Below are 18689 nucleotides of genomic sequence, written 5' to 3'. Positions count from 1 at the left end.
CTTAATCAACCTCTACAAGAAATTAGAGCGCTACGTGGACGTTTATTTACGTTCATTTCCATCCACGTGTAGAGTAAATACGAATCCACGACGTAACAAGCTGAACCAATTACTTGGATGCTTTTCACCAAGCGAAAGCGAGTGGTTTTTCCTTTTCTAGTAAGTGATAAACATGTTTAGTAATAAATTCTGAAATAAGTATAGCTCTTTTACGGTAATACGTAGTTTGGAAATGCAAATAAAAATTGCTATAAGCTTTCAGATGCATTTTATGGTTACTGAAATTCGTGTGTAATTAGACTATGATACGTTAGGAGCATTGAGACTTTCTGAATATCAGTCACTATCGAGAAGCCCATGAACGTTCATTTGTGACGAGTTAAAACTTAACGTTACAGTTACATGTTTTCTCATCAGACCTATATGATATGATGCAGGAACTGTTTCATTACTTCTTGTGGCACTAAATGTATTTCTAAAAAATGGTGCCAAAAGCCAAAATGTGCTTAACAGATTATTCAACTTACAGGTAACAACTATTGTGAAAGTATTTACCAAACTACTTCTGCAAATCTATGCTTCCATTTCTGTGAGTATATCGCTTTCCTTTTTGCTAGCTCAGCATTCATTCAGTTATATTTGTCATTCATTAGATTTTTGTCAGTCGTGGTTTCAGTCACTGAAAATTACGTTTCGGTCATGGTATTATTAAATTTTGAGTTCACTTCGATACGATGTTTGGTTGTTGAAGAGCTTTTCGTTAATGACTAAATCGTTTCTATTTATCTTCTGTGTCAGAGACTCGTCAGTATCTGTATTTCTGACGTATCTGTTAAACACGTTCAGCAATCTCTTGACTCTGTCAGATCTTTCTCGCAGAAATAAGACAAGTTTAGAAAGTGGCAATGCAATTCCTGTTGCATTCCTGTAGACAGTCTTTGTCGATTTTGCTAGCTGAAAGCGAATATTTAATATACAGAGTAATTTTTGTAGGAAACAAGATACAAAATAAAATTATAAAGCGATCTGGATGTATATATACACATACAACAAGATTTGACGCACAGCCCGAATTGTCAGCAACTGGGTAACGGAAGTATCCATTTTTTGTGGAATGACGTCGGATGTGGATCAAAAGAAATGGCTTTAAGATAAATACATCTAAATCCGAGCTGGACCCGATGAAATTACTTTCCGCTAATGCAAGTTTCGACAACGCTGAGCTCGTTCAAAAAAAAAAAAAAAAAAAAAAATCGATATCTGAGAGAGCAGCACGCCGGCAGGAGAACGACACGATCAACTGTCGGCTGTCAATACGGAGGTTGTTTTGTCCTGCACGCGTGTTCATTTGTTCGTTTAATTAACTTCGAAGGGGGACCTTTGACAGGTTTCCGATCGTATCTGTTCCGACGGCAGCGCTAAATCCTTTTTTCACGACTGATATCTCGCCTGGAAAAACTGAAAAAATAAAATAAATAGAAAAAATAAATATATCCTCTCTTGTATCGGATGTGAACCCACCACACACTCACTAACTCTCTCTTTCTCTCTCTCTTTCACCCACACACACACACACTCACACAACACTCACACACTGGCTTACGTATGTCTATCTCTGCGATATTGTTTATCTGTCAATCGCAGCTGGTATCAACAAATATTACAACCTGCCGCGAACACGTGTATACTCTTGTTTTTGTCTGTTTGCTTACCCGTCCATTAAAGGGATGTTTTCTATTACTTTTTTTCAGTCGTTTCTAAATTCATCCTGGTCTAAAAACACTTCCAGGAACATGAACAAATCTAATTTACATTGATAAATAAGTTGATTCCTTCTCGACACTCTTATTCCCATAACACTATGGGAAACGATGTTCAAAAAAAGCAAAGTATCTCACACACAGTAGTTCACGAGCATTTAGGCCTAAATATGACTGCAGAGGAAAATTTAACAAAATTACTTTATGATTTCACGGAAGCTTGTTTTCTTCCACAATTCTCTGTATGCAGAAAACGCCTCATGGACGTAATGGGGCTGAGCTTTTTTCATGAACTACTTAAATATTTTTTCACTTACATTAATTAGTATATAAAGTCTGTCCCTAAACAGAAGTAAAGGCAAATAATTTTTGATGCTGAATATGGTCATTTGGAAGGTGTGAAAAAAGTTCATGATAACCTGATCTGTATACAATAACATGAGTGAACTCTGCGTAATTTTGATTTACTACTAAACATACGAATTATATTTGAGAAAAACTGGCAAAAATATTCCTGGCTGTGACAAAAGAAAATAACGGTTACTAGGTTGCAGAGTTGTATAAAACAAACCCAAAAGCAAAATTATAGCTCAGAAATCTGTTAACAATGAGTGACCGTACATTAACATTTTGTTTCACGACAAGGAATATATAAGAGTATGACTACAGCCTTTGATCGCTGCACGCACAGCAACAGGATTATACCTCGAATCGTCAAGTTCTGAACACAGGTCGCGGGTGTATAGGTGGAGATTGTGATGAACTTAAGACTGAAGACCGTTTCTTTGAGAGAGAGAGAAAAGAAAAAAAAGAGAAGCCTATAAGCTGGCTTATTGAGATGGACGAGAAAAAGAAGATGATATTCACAACATTAACTTTGGCGGCACACTAATAAAATCATCAACGTTATTTGTATCGACTGTCAGAGCCGCTAACTGGTTTTCTTCCTTTCAAGCAGGCTCAATCAAGAACAGTTAATATAAGTACTAATTAAATGCGTGGTGGATATTCTTCATTGTCATGTGACATATATTCGTTGCTGTGTGTGGAACTACTTATAACAATTGTAGTTTGCGACTAATTTACAAGTAACTGAAGTTAGAAGCATGTGAACACCCTAGGTTTCTGCATTTCGGCAACGTTTGACTATGACGATATTTTAATTAATTCATTCATATTATTTTCATATTTATGACTGATTGCTGTTTTAGAGCTTATAGCGATTTCATTGAAGTTTTGGTAAGCAATAAAAGTGACAAGTTATCACTTAATTTGCGTAAATGAAAAGACAGTTTCTTTTTCATCAGGTTGTAGTCTGGTTCGATGCAGCCGCCTCGAATTCCTCTGCTGCGACAGCTGCTTGATTTCGAAGTAGCACTTCCACCCAACGCCCACAATCTTTTGTTGCACATATTTCGATCTCCGTCTTCGCATATGTATTAGTTTTGCTACCTATGACACCTTTAAGTAACATAGAAGGGATCCCCAAACGTGTTAACGCAATTCCTATTACTATATTTTTCCTAAAGGTCAGTGTTTCTCCCAAATATCTTTCCTTACCGATATCGTGGAGAAGATCCTCACTTATTATCATTCCATTTAGTTTTTGAACATTATGTGACTCCATAGCTGTATAACGTAAATCTTAATAGAAACCACCACAGCCGTATTTCAGGGGCGTTTACAACGCTACAACCGATTTCGTTGTAAACGAACGTCTTCATGTGGCGTGCAGTTCAGCGAAACACAGCTTAGGTTAAAAGCTACTAAAACGTGCACATAATGTATGAACACATCGAAAATTCACCAACATTATTGGTAACTGACTCTTACAAAGCAGCATAAATGTGTGCATGTCATGATTCATAAATATATAATCTGCATTGCTTTTAGTGGTCTGAATGATGATTAAACAATTTTTTGTCATCAGATCGGTACATTTCCGCTGCTTACCGAAAATTAACTACAAATACTGATGGTGAACTGCTGACATGAGTTACAGATCACATCCCGTACATTACGTGCATGTTTCAGCAGCATTTAGCCTATTCTGTGTTTCGTTGAACTGCAGGAAATGTGAAACTGTTCGTTCAGCCAATAACGAAACGGTTATGTCTCAATGAACGCACCTGAAGTAAAATCGTTGTGGTTTTTAGTAACATTCACATTTAACTTCCAGCATGCTTCTATAAAACTTCAATTCAAACGATTCCATTTAAATCTTTTCCGGTTTTTCCCGCAATCCATGTTCCACCTCAGGCGTAGGTTTTGAGAACTTTTTTTTCTCAGTTTAAGGCTCATACGTGATAGTAGATTTGTTATAACGAGGAATGCTCTCTTTGCCTGTGCTAGCCTCCTCTCACATCCTCTTTGCATCGTTCTTCATGCGTTGTTTTGCTTCCTACGTACCCGAATTCCTTCACTTCATCTACCACGCAGTTTTAACTTTTGATATTAAGTTTATGGATAATCTCATTTTATACATTTCTTTCGTCTTTCTCTGTTCTTCTGCCAATCCACCTTCTGTGTTTATTACACTGTTCACTTCATTCAACAGGCCCTGTAATTATTTCTTACACGAAAAATGTCATGACATAATTTTATGATTGATATCCCCTCACCTTGAACTTTAATGCCGAAATATTCATTTATTTCCGTCCTTTCCTTTTGGTGTATTACGTGAACAGTTTGAGAGAAATACTCTATTCATACTATAGGATATTTTAATCCAAGTACCTCAGTCTTCGGTATTTCACTCGTAATGTTCCATTCTTTGTTATTGTGCAAATAGCAAACTGCAAGTCTTTCCTGGTAGTTTGTACCTGATTCCCTGAGACTTCTAAGTATCTTATCCAATGGTACATTCCACCTATGCGATGAACAATATTTTACTTCGTTGTTACCGAAAAAGTGCCCTTGTGTTATTTCACGTTTAATTTGGAAGAGATGTCTTCCCACGTACTTACAGGTGGATAGACGTTACAATAAACAGGTTAATTAAAGGGGCGCAGGACTGAAACACTAAGGTAAGTCAAGCAAGAATTGGTATTGTTGTTGCATACTGCTCTAGCTATAATGGAAAGGAACCAGAACTCCAAGCGCTAATAAAAGCACTACTGTTGCGGAAAATTGGCTAAAGCTGGAAATAAGCTGAGCTAAAATTTTTACAAAGGACACAAACGTGTTCACAAAGGGGAGACTAAAACCCTTTGGTGGTGGAGTGGTCATTGCTGTCAGAAGTAGTTTACCTTGCAGTGATATTGAAGCAGATAGTTCCTGTTAGCTGGTGTGGGTAGAGGCTATTCTCGGCAACAGGAATAAATTAATAACTGATTCCTTTCACCGACACCCCGACTCAGACAATACAGTTGCTGAGCAATGAAAGCTTCACTCTCATTTCAAGAATGTACCCCACTCATGAAATTATAGTTGGCGGTGACTTCAATGTACCATCGACATGTTGCCAAGAATACGTGTGTAAAGTCGGTGGTAGGCATCAAACTTCGTCCTAAATCGTACTGAATACGTTTTCATGAAATTGTTTTGAACAATTAGTTCAGGAGCCTTCCCGAATTGTAAATGGTTGCGAAAACATATTTGACATCTTAGCAACAAATAGTCCTGAGCAAATAGGAAGCATCATAACGAATAGAAGGATTAGCGATCACAAGGTTGTTGTGGCGAGAATGAATACTGTAACTCCTAAAACCACCAAAAATAAAGCAAAGTACGTCAGTTTTAAAAAGAAGAAAAAATGCCCTTGGCGACTCCCTAAAAGTCTCCACTCCTTCCAATCTATGTAAGCGAAGGAAAGATGTGGTTTAAATTCAGAGAAATAGCATCAAGGGCAATTGAGAGATATCTACGAAATAAATTAGTAGGAGATGGCACTGATCCTCAATGTTACACAAAACATGTCAGAAGCCAGTTGCAGAAAAATCTTATCAAATTAAAACAAACGCAAACCCCCAAAACTGGCAAAGTTGTACAGAAGATCGAAACTTAACGCGGGCTCCAATGCCAGATGCTTTTAATACTTTACACAACGGAACTCTGCCTCGAAATCTGGCACAAAACCCAAAGAGATTCTTGTTATATGTAAAGTACACCAGCGACAAGAGGCAATCAGTACATTTCCTGCACGATAACAATGCTGATGTAACTTACGACAGTGCCACTAAAGCAGAATTATTAAACACAGTTTTCCGAAATTTTTTCACCAAAAAAGATGAAGTAAATATTCCAAAATTCGCACCAACAGCAACTGCAAACATGAATAACTTAAAAGCAGATATCATCGGTGTAACAAATCACTTAATAAGTGGAAGACCTCCTGTCCAGATTGTACACCGGTCAGGTTCCTTTCAGCGTATGCTGATACAATGGCTGTATACTTAGCAATCACATACAACCTCTCGCTCTTCGAAAGATCCGCACCAAAAGGCTGGAGAGTTGCGTAGGTCACATCAGTACCCAATAAAGGTCTGTATTACAGACCTATATCGCTAACGTTGATTTGCAGTAGGATTTCGGAACACATACTGTACTCGAACGTGATTAATTACCTCAAAGAAAACAACTTATTGACAAAGACCTAATATGGATTCAGAAAACATCGTTCTTCTGAAAAACAGGTGGCTCTTTATTCTCACAAAGTAGTGTCGTCGACAGGAGATGATAAATTGATTCCAATTTTTTAGATTTCCAGAAGGCTTTTGACATCATTCCTTATAAGCGACTGCTAATGAAACTGTGTGCTTATGGAGTTGTGCGACTGGATTTGTGGTTTCATGTCAGAAAGGTCACAGTTCGTATTGACTGATGGAAAGTCATCGAGTAAAAGAGAAATATCTCGGGTCCTCCAGGCAAGTGTTGTAAGCCCTCTTCTGTTCCTGATCTATATACAAGATTTAGAAGGTAATCTGAGCAGCCCACTTACACTGTGTCGCCATTTACCATCTCATAAAGTCATCAGATGATAAAAACCAATTGCAAAATGATTTAGACAATGTATCTGTATGATGCCATAATGAAAAATGTGAAGTCACCCACGTGAGGACAAAAAGGAATACGATAAACTTTGGTTGCACTATAAATCACACAAATTTAACGGCCGTCAATTCGACTGAATATTTAGGGTCTATAATTACGAATAACTTAAACTGGAATGACCACATAGAGGGCCTTATGGCGACAGAAAACGAAAGACTGCGATTGATTGGCAGAACACTTAGACGACATAGCAAGTTGCTGAAGGCATTGCATACGCTATACTTCTCCGTCCTCTTGTACAGTATTGCTGTGCAGTGTGCGGTCCACACCAGCTAGGATCGACGGAGGACGTCGAAAATGCCCAACAAGGGCAGGTCGTTTTGTATTAGAGCGAAATAGAGGAGAGAGTGCCACGAATACGACAAGCGAAATGGGGTGGCAGTCATTAAAATAGCGGCGGATTTGGTTGCAGCAGTTTCTTCTCATGAAACCTCAATCACCAACTTTCTACTCAGTCTACAAATATTTTATTGCATCCCACTTACATAGGGAGAGACGATCATCATAATAAAATAAATGAAATCAGAGCTCGCACGGAAATATTTAAGTGTTCGTTCTTCCCCTGCGCTGCTCGAGAGTGGAACGGTAGAGAATTATCTTGGATTGCCTTGATGAACCTCTGGCTGGAACTTAATTATGAATAGCAGAGTAATCACGTATACGTAGTAGATGTACAATTAATATCGCCAAAAAACCTACCTGGATAGCCGTGCATGTTGAAGATCTGCTTCCAAGGCGGAAAGATGCGCCAGACACAGTTGCAATCCGCCCGGCGGTTTAACGAAGTTGATCGGTGTGCCAGCCAGCCTGGATGCAGTTTTTAGCCGATTTCCCGCATACCACTAGATGAATACAGGGCTAGTACCCAAGTTCCACTTCAGTTTCACGATTTGCAAACGTTAAAAACTTTTCTCTGACTTTCACATGTATAACACTACTAAACGCAGACAGTGGGGTATACGTCTTCCGTCCTGCGACTGGTGTGCGTTGGGGGGTGGGGGGTGAGGGTGAAGGAATGGAATGGCGTGGCAGACGTTTTGACCACCTCTTAAATTAGCCATGCCGAATACGTTGCTAATCATGACGACCCTGTACCGATGCGTGGCAGAGCCACAATAAAAAGAATAGGGTTTAACTTCATCCAAACACAATAGACTACATAGGTAATGAGATTTATGGGCTTACATATCGGCAAGTTAAAAGCTGTCAGCGTTGCACAACATGATAATAGCGTGTTCCGAACAGTAAAGTTTCTAGTAGGTCAACTTTTATTGCGAGTCGCTTCACGTGAGCAGTTAAAAATACGAATTGGCTAATTACACTTCATGTTCCGGAACACATATTTGGTAACTAAGATTGTTATGGGCGAGTTAGCTTACCTCTGTTTAGCCACAAGACTGACACAAAAGGGCATCTTAGTCAGAAAACGTGAAAAATACTGCTCTCGAAACACCTGCCATATTTACTGTTTTAACTGCCTACTCAAATCTATTGGACATATGTCCAAGACCTGCTAGAAATGCAATGAGATTTGCACAAAAATATATGTTTATGTTTTGTTCTAAGTGTTTCGAATTTTATTGGCAAGCCAGGTAAATTTTTCATCCAAAGGTGGCAATTTAGGAGGCATAAACCTATGAATAATTGCCATTTGGTTTGTTGGCTGGTACAAAGGAAAAATATTTCTTCACACTTACCAGATTGAGTGGAAATCTAGGTAACTATGACTATTCTATGACTACATACAAAACTATTAAGTCAAATGAAGTGTGAGGCGCCGTTTAAAAGGCCACATGATATGTCAATACGTTCTTCATATTGTTAGAAATAATCGTTACATTGTTAGTCACCTCATACTGAAGACGTGCTTTGTCGTACTCCATAGTTTTCACTGTCATTAGTGGAATAAACAAAGCTACAGTGTTCACATTTGACACTCAAGTGCGAAAGATACCTTGAAATCAGCTAACTGCAAAATCCGTGCAGTTTTATAGATAGCATGTTTCACACAATTTCGTTTTGAAAATCGAGAATCTAGAGCCCTGCATTTTATATACAAATTAAATGGATTGCCAAACTCTTTTCCCCCCTTATCTTCGTTTGTTGTATCTAAACTTGGGCTTTCGTAGTGCTACACTAAGCATTTTTTAACATCGGCTGACGCGAGAAACTTGAATCATATTATGCAGGGTGTACAAAGTCCGACAACACTTTCAGTTATTAATTGCTCAAGAACCAAACATTATACAGATATCACACACATGTCATTTTGAAGAGAAACCCTGAAAGTTTCTTTTTTCATACAACCGCCACATTTTCATCGTGAAGTTCGTGGGTACCTGAACATGGAGCTGCCGCATCGATGGATCGGCCATGCTACAGAAAGGGACAGCTGTTTCATGAAATGGCCTCCCCGATCACCAGATCTCACTCCGTGTGACTTTTTTCTGTGGGGATACACTAAAGACCTGGCGTATGTACCGCCTCTACCACGTAATGTAGGAGAGTTCCGAGAGAGAATACGGGAAGCGACTGCCACAGTCGACGATGCCATGCTGGGACGAGTACGGCAAAAATTCGACTACCGTCTGCCGGGTCATTATGGTTCGCATATCGAATGTTTGAGAAAAAAAAACAAGAAAACAAAAAAAAGAATAAAAACTTTCAGACTTTCCTTTCAAAATGCAATGTGACATCTGTACAATGTTTAGTTATTGTGCAATAAATAATTGAAAGTGTTCCCGGACTTTATGTACACCCCGTATTATCTATTGTAAATTATAAGTGGTTTATGCAAATTCTGATAGTACTATCCTCGTTCGGTTCAGACACATGTTCAGTGGATAATTGCCTGATCAAGTTTCATAACAGCTTCAGACACTCATTCACTATATACAGCGTGTTTCAAAAATGACCGGTATATTTGAAACGGCAATAAAAACTAAACGAGCAGCGATAGAAATACACCGTTTGTTGCAATATGCTTGGGACAACAGTACATTTTCAGGCAGACAAACTTTCGAAATTACAGTAGTTGCAATTTTCAACAACAGATGGCGCTGCGGTCTGGGAAACTCTATAGTACGATATTTTCCACATATCCACCATGCGTAGCAATAATATGGCGTAGTCTTTGAATGAAATTACCCGAAACCTTTGACAACGTGTCTGGCGGAATGGCTTCACATGCAGATGAGATGTACTGCTTCAGCTATTCAATTGTTTCTGGATTCTGGCGGTACACCTGGTCTTTCAAGCGTCCCCACAGAAAGAAGTCACAGGGGTTCATGTCTGGCGAATAGGGAGGCCAATCCACGCGCGCCTCCTGTATGTTTCGGATAGCCCAAAGCAATCACACGATCATCGAAATATTCATTCAGGAAATTAAAGACGTCGGCCGTGCGATGTGGCCGGGCACCATCTTGCATAAACCACGAGGTGTTCGCAGTGTCGTCTAAGGCAGTTTGTACCGCCACAAATTCACGAAGAATGTCCAGATAGCGTGATGCAGTAATCGTTTCGGATCTGAAAAATGGGCCAATGATTCCTTTGGAAGAAATGGCGGCCCAGACCAGTACTTTTTGAGGATGCAGGGACGATGGGACTGCAGCATTGGGCTTTTCGGTTCCCCATATGCGCCAGTTCTGTTTATTGACGAAGCCGTCCAGGTAAAAATAAGCTTCGTCAGTAAACCAAATGCTGCCCACATGCATATCGCCGTCATCAATCCTGTGCACTATATCGTTAGCGAATGTCTCTCGTGCAGCAATGGTAGCGGCGCTGAGGGGTTGCCGCGTTTGAATTTTGTATGGATAGAGGTGTAAACTCTGGCGCATGAGACGATACGTGGACGTTGGCGTCATTTGGACCGCAGCTGCAACACGGCGAACGGAAACCCGAGGCCGCTGTTGGATCACCTGCTGCACTAGCTGCACGTTGCCCTCTGTGGTTGCCGTACGCGGTCGCCCTACCTTTCCAGCACGTTCATCCGTCACGTTCCCAGTCTGTTGAAATTTTTCAAACAGATCCTTTATTGTATCGCTTTTCGGTCCTTTGGTTACATTAAACCTCCGTTGAAAACTTCGTCTTGTTGCAACAACACTGTGTTCTAGGCGGTGGAATTCCAACACCAGAAAAATCCTCTGTTCTAAGGAATAAGCCATGTTGTCTACAGCAGACTTGCACGTTGTGAACAGCACACGCTTACAGCAGAAAGACGACGTACGGAATGGCGCACCCACAGACTGCGTTGTCTTCTATATCTTTCACATCACTTGCAGCGCCATCTGTTGTTGAAAATTGTAACTACTGTAATTTCGACAGTTTGTCCGCCTGAAAATGTACTGTTGTCCCAAGCATATCGCAACAAACGGTGTACTTCTATCGCTGCTCGTTTAGGTTTTATTGCCGTTTCAAATATACCGGTCATTTTTGAAACACCCTGTATCTACATGATTATATAATGTTTTCGAGTACTTTCAATAATTAACGTGTGTGATGCAAACATATTACATCGCAAACTGACGCTTGCAAGCTGCAGTTGTGTATTCTAAAATTTTTGTAGGAAAATCTTGTTTGAATAATCGTCTCCGTTTAATTACTGTGGGTACTTGCGTAAATAGTCCTATACTTCCACTTTTTGCTTGATGATCAGTTTGTTCCGAGGTATTGCTTGAAAGTAGACGATAGAAATGACAAAATAGCTGTTATAAAATTGACTGCTAATGTGTGATAGTGTGTTCCGCAAGTGTTATGTCACATGGTGTTCCACTGAGTTTCCATTTTAGGTATCTGAGTATTTGATCCATATAGCGTGACAAAATCAGAAATTAAAAGAGAATCAGGAAGCTTAGTTTCCAGTTGCTAGTTTACTGTCAAGAAAAAATTTCACCAGCCACACCCAATGTGAACACTGTTCTTGGGCGACGACTTGTGTTAGCTGAGATCAGTAAGCAGCTGTTCGCTCATTTGTTGGGTAGGAATCCGACAGGTACGTAGCAAAGACGTCAATTGCACCTCAAGTATTATTCTCTCCCTTGGATACTGTCTGTCGTCCAGGAAAAATCAGAGTTGTCGACACTCATCGACTTGGATGTGAGTAGTGTAGTAGTTGTAGGTCAAAGACCGTGTACGCGGGAGGCAGGCACCAAGGAGAACTTATGGTGCTACAACCATCCCTCCAACCAACAGGTTTCAGTTGTTGTCTCTCACTGAAACTCAAACTGAGGCTGTGCGACCCATATGATCTGTGCCCTGTGTTAGGAGGAAGCAAGCAAAAAAGGGGTAGAGGTCAATTAATTGTCGGTAACCTGAACCTAGGAAAATTGCACCAAGGATTAAGAAAAATCACCATAATACACTCTGAAGAGGCTTTCTCGACAGTTACTGAGGAATCAGTGGGCACCAGCTGCACACTATCGCGGACGTTGAAACATGCGACGTCTTCGGTATGGGCTGTGAAGCTGGGTCATTCTAACTGCTGGAAGGGTCGAGAAGACCGTCTTTCCTCATGGAATTTCACTGAACCCTATTATTTGCAGCATTTCCCCCAAAATTGATCGTAACCCTTTGGTTCTGAGTAGGAGGCTCGTCCCAGACACTATCAAGGATCTGTGATGAGCAAGGCGTCAGTTTCCTGATTAGCGGCATGGGGATAAACGGCCGAGGGGTAAGACTGCCTGTGTGCGAAAGGCACACAGAATTAATCCCCTACAGAGTAGATAGTTAATATCCTAGTGAATAGCTGCCAAGGCGTCCGCAGCGAAGTCCTAGACTTAAGACACTCCTAAAATGCAATGGAGTCGCCAAAGCTGGCACAAAATCGGAATTGGTAGTGACATTTTGTGGATGGACCTGAGTGTATATCGAACGGATATACTAATAAGATATGGTGTATTCGATGCAGTGGACGAGACACTCAAAACCAAGGAAGTAAAAATTGTTGCTGCATGCAACATTGTTTGCTAAAGGCACAGTATCAAGGGTGGGCATAAACATATGATTGGGACCTTCTGTCGACTACCAGATTCACCTGCTAATGAAAGAGAAAAACGCAGTTTGCTGTAAACATGATCCTCAGTCATACTGTCTTCATTCGTGAAGAGTTAAATAATTGACGGATCGAGAGATAGTTGATGTTTCGTGAGTTGTGGTTGTGACAATGTTCCTGCGAAACAGCGCTAAATAATTTGTCTGAAAACCGCGTAGCACAAATATTCTGGCAGCAAATTATGATCGAGATATATTTGATCTAATGCCAACAAACAGATTTGAACTATATAGAGATGTCCTACGGAAACTAGTATTCATGACTATGGGACAGTTGTGGTAATAACGGTGCAAATTGCATCTAAAACTGGTAGACAGATTTTCTAAGTAAATATGTAGCAGTGTCATTTCTCAAGGAGGAACTGGAAAGATTTACCTCTGGGAAGAGGTCTCGTTGTTGTGGTCTTCAGTCGAGAGACAGGTTTGATACAGCTCTCCATGCTACTCTATCCTGTGCAAGCTTCTTCGTCTCCGAGTAACAATTGCAACCTACATGCTGAATCTGCTTTGTGTATTCATCTCTACGATTTTTACCCTACACGCTTCCCTCCAGTACTAAATTGGTGACCTCTTGATGCCTCAGAACGTGTCGTACCAACCGATCCCTTCTTATGGTCAAGTTGTGCCACAAATTCCTCTTCTCCCCAATTCTATGCAGTACCTCCTCTTTAGTTAAGTGATCTACTCATGTAACCTTCAGTATTCTTCTGTAGCTCCACACTTCGAAAGCTTCTATTCTCTTCTTGTCTAAACTATTTATCGTCCATGCTACAGTTCCATACGTGGTTACTCTCCATAAAAATACTTTCAGAGAACACCCTGAAACTTAAATCTATATGCGACATTAACAAATTTCTCTTCTTCAGAAACGCTGTCCTTGCCATCGTCAATCTACATTTTATATCCTCTCTACTTCGACCTAAATCAATTATTTTCTCCCCAAAGAGCAAAATTCATTTACTACTTTTAAAGTGTCTCATCTTATTTAATTCGACTACATTGCATTATCCTCGTTTTGCTTTTGTTAACGTTCATCTCATATCTTCCTTTCAAGACACTGTCCATTCCCTTCAACTACTCTTCCAGGCCATTTGCTTTCTCTGACAGAATTACAATGTCATCGGCAAACCTCAAAGTTTTTAGTTCTTCAACATGGATTTTAATTCCTGTTCCAAATATTTCTTTTGTTTCCTTTACTGCTTGCTCAATGTACAGATTGAATAACATCGGGCATAAGCTACGCCCTATCTCCCTCCCTTCTCAACGACTGATTCCCTTTCGTGCCCCTCGACTCTTATAACTGCCATCTGGTTCCTGTACGAATTGTGAATAGCCTTACGCTCCTTGTATTTGACCTCTGCCACCTTCAGAGTTTGAAACAGAGTATTCCAGTCAACATTGTCAAAAGCTTTCTCTCCAAGTCTAGAAATGCTAGAAACGTAGGTTTGTCTGTCCTTAATCTGTCATCTAAGATAAGTCTCAGGGTCAGTATTGCCTCTCGTATTCCAACATTTATATGGAATCCAAACTGATCTTCCACGAGGTGGGCTTCCAGCAGTTTTTCCATTCGCCTTAAAGTATTCGTCTTAGTATTTTGGAGTCGTGACTTAATAAACTGATAGTCCGGTAATTTTCACACCTGTCAACTGCTTTCTCTGGAATTGGAATTATTATATTCTTCTTGAAGTCTGAGGGTATTTCGCCTTTCTCATACATCTTGCTCACCAAATGGAGGGGTTTTGTCACGGCTGGCTCACCCAACGCTATGAGTAGTTCTCATGGAATGTTGTCTACTCTCGGGGCCTTGTTTCGACGTAGGTCTTTCAGTGCTCTGTCAAATTCTTCGTGCATTATCATATCTCTCATTTCATCTTCATTCACGTCCTCTTCCACTTCCACAATATTGCCCTCAAGAACTTTGCCCTTGTGTAGACCTTCCATATACTCTTTCCACCTTTCTGCTTTCACTTCTTTGTTTAGGAATGGTTTTCCATCTGATCTCTTGATGTTCATACAGGCGGTTCTCTTTTCTCCAAAGGTCTCTTTAAGCTTCCTGTAGCCAGTATCTATCTTAGCCCTAGTGATATATGCTTCTACATATTTACATTTTTCCTCTAGCCATCCCTGCGTAGACATTTTGCTCTTCCTTTCGATCTCACGTTTTAGACATTTGTATTTTTACGCCTACTTCATTTACTGCATTTTTATATTTTGTCAATTCATCAATCAAATTCAGTATCTCTACTGTTACCCAAAGATTTCTACTAGCCCTCATCTTTTTACCTACTTGATCCTCTGCTGCCTTCACTGTTTCATCTCTCAATGCTACCCATTCTTTTTCTACTGTATTTCTTTCCTCCGTTCTTGTTAATCGTTTCCTAATGCTCCTTCTGAAACTCTCTACAACCTCTGGTTCTCTCATTTGATCCAGGTCCCATCTCCTTAAATTCCTATCTTTTTGCAGCTCATAACCAATAAATTGTGGTCGAGTCCACATCTGACCCTGGAAATGTCCTACAATTTAAAACCTGCCTCCTAAATCTCTGTCTTACCGTTATATAACACAGCTTTACAAAACAATTTTTTTTTCTTGTTGCCCGGGTATTAGGACGTATACTGGTTATATTTGGTATGCTGAATCTGTAAACGGATTCCCCAATTAGTTCTAGTTTCGTAGTCACACTGACGTGTAGCGTTTAATCGCTATATTATGAGCAAATCGGTTGTGCATTCCATAATTCTATACGCCTTTTCATTTTATATTTTGTGATTGCGTATGTACAAGTGTAATATCTTATACGTTACACGTTATAGAGGAGAAGTTGAGATTATGAGACGTGGTAGCAATTTGAGAAACCCTCTTCTGTCTCACAATTTCAAGGAGAGTCAGTTGGTCACACTGCTGCGTTGAAAGTCAGCCTTTGTTTGTGCTCAGAGCGAGGAATGGGCGTGTGAGAGGCCGCGATTTGTGTAATACCTGTTAAAAGTTCTTCTTAGTGAAGAATCCGTCGTTCATTGTATCGAGAAAAAGGTACGTCACGATTAGTTATTACATTACTAGAAGTAAAATGTAAGTTATACAATCATATTGTAATATATATTGTCTTATTAGTTCAACGTTATCATATATAAAGTAATATATTTTTGTAAACATACTTTTTATTTTGTTCTTTTCATAGATGAATATGAGTTCTTCACGTATAGGTTGTTTCCACTATCCTTACGTATTCTGCTATATTTGCAGAGAGTACACTCCGCAGGAACCACGAAAGTACATTAAAGACTTTTTTAAAATAGGTCTATCTTGTGTATTTTTGGGATAAAACTGGGAGATCAAGATAAACATTGGGCTCCTCATAAAGTCTGCAAAAGCTGTGTCGACTCTGTACGACTGTGGACTAATGGAAAACGAAGGGATTTAAACTTTGGAGTGTCACCTTAATGATTGTTATTTTTAGATTGTTAATGTAAAAGGTTTCAGTCATTACAAGAAGCATAAGTGGGAATATCTGCACTTAGAATCAGCAAGGCAACCTGTGCCATATACCGATGACATTCCTGAACCAGTGTTCACCACTCTGCCAAAACTACCTCCTTCAGATGATGGTAATATGCAGGACCTGAACACTAGTGTTAGTGAACTGAATACGAGGGAAGTTCCACAGGTCATCAGCTCCTGAGTCAGAAAGAGCTTTACGATTTGATAAGAGACTTCAGTCTTTCTAAACAGTATTCTGAACTCTAGAGAAAATGAAAAGTATTAGGTTCGTGTGAGCAGATACCAGAAAGCGCCAGACAACAGGCTGTACGGCGCACGCGCAGCTACGATGACGTAGGCAGCCCGTGCTTGGTGCTTGCTCTGCTCATACGCTTTTCGTCGTATTTCTGGTGGGGCATCACGTGACCATGTGTAGCCGTGCGGCATGTTGTTGAGAGGACATACTGAGTTGTACTTAGAGCAATTGTTTTATCATATCCCACACAGATAAAGGATGCAAATAAGGAAGTAGTTCTTGGCAAAACATCATTTCAAAATTAGACTACACAGCTCGAAGTACCATAAGGGGTGACTTTGACAGATTTTTTTCTTTTTAATTCGTACTCTGCAATATTCAGTTTCTTGTGTAGCTTACACCGGAATAAAGGACAATAAATTTCATGACTATTTCAAAATGTGAAAAAATTAACATGGTTGTCTGTGAGGCAAAGAAACTGTACAACTGACAGTTTATATTCTACTCTAGGAATAAATATGAAGCCATGTGGGGAGTTAAAACGATAAAACATGGCATGCTGCCAGTCTAAAATTTAGCATAGAATGGCATTCTATAAATTTAAGACGTAAACTCAAATTAAGAAATAACTTCAGGCCCAGAGGAAGTACTAGACAAGTGCCTTGTGATCGAAAAACACTTTCACAGAAGGCAGATCTATAAAATTCTGCTACAGCTGTCATTATATTTGAAACAAAATATTTACTTCAAAACTACTGACCAAATTTGCCTACTTAGCTTCAAGTCAATGTTTACTTATGTTCGTACGTATATAGCATTAAGAGATCTTACAGTGTCATAAAAGGAACAGGTCATGAGAGACTACTCCAGCCAGCATCGGAATTTCATAAACCATACTAAAATGCTTCATTCCGCTCTAATTGCACATTTATATGTCCAGATGGACTCTGAAGTACCTGATATTCAGCTTTTCATGTGGTTCTCGTGATACCAATTTTCTGGGAGGTCTAGTACTCTATTCTCATGCTTGGTTCTTTATTATGGTATAACGTCATTCGTCCCAGAAAATGAAACTTTGCACTTTAAATTGAACGAGGTTGAAAGTAGCCAATAGCGCGGAATGAAACACTTCGTTTCAAATAAACTAACTGCCTCAGCGAAAAAAAAAAAAAAAAAACTGAAGCCTATTTCTCTATAAAACGGACAGAAATAGCTTCATTAAGACATTAATGGTTGATTGCTAATAACGTGGAAATAATATAAAATCAGAAAATTGAAACTACTAACTTATTTAGGTCTTTCATGGTTATGAGAATGTATATCAATTCACTTGTGGCCACAGAAATCTGTTTTGTTTTCATTTCACGTGGGAGCTGTAAACGAAGACACGAAACATATACACGGTCACGGGTCACGTGGGGAAGGACCCCCACTATAACTCAGCTTGCTCTGCGGATGAGCGAATCTGGCAGCTTGGGCGCGCCAGGAAAAATTTTCCGGGTAGCTTCTGGCTACTTGCTGCTACTGCTCATACACCAAACAGCCACGCTCCAAGTAGCCAGAAACGGGAGGAAGGCACTGCTCATACGCGAATTCAGCTCTGCGCATGCGCACGAGCCCACTGGCAACTGGTCATACGAACCTATTGTCTACAACCAGGAACTAAAGTCAAGCTTATCGAACAAGAGAAGAAGGTCTGCTGCCATACTTCAGGCAAGATGATGCACTTGTTTACTGCCGTGACGTCCCTGGTTTACTACTAGAAGTTGGACTGCAAAATATCAACCTCAAGACTGGGGCCTTTTTATCGGTTGCTCAATCAGAAGCCTGAAATGTGTATTGCTGCATAATGGTAACTGCTATGTGTCCATTCCAATCAGCCACTCAACGGAACTTGATGACGAATACGATAATATCCAGATGATTCTACAGAAACTTCGTTATAGTCAACACCCATGGCCTATCTGTGTTAATTTAGAAAATGTTAAATTTTTGCTTGGGCAGAAAAAATGAATACACAAAATTCCCTTGCTTTATTTGCATGTGGGAAAAAAGAGCAAAGCATGATCACTGGGAAAATGTTTCTTGCCCATCA

This window comes from Schistocerca serialis, chromosome 7 (assembly GCF_023864345.2).
Source record: "Schistocerca serialis cubense isolate TAMUIC-IGC-003099 chromosome 7, iqSchSeri2.2, whole genome shotgun sequence".
Lineage (NCBI taxonomy): Eukaryota > Metazoa > Arthropoda > Insecta > Orthoptera > Acrididae > Schistocerca > Schistocerca serialis.
This window is presented reverse-complemented; position numbering follows the sequence as displayed.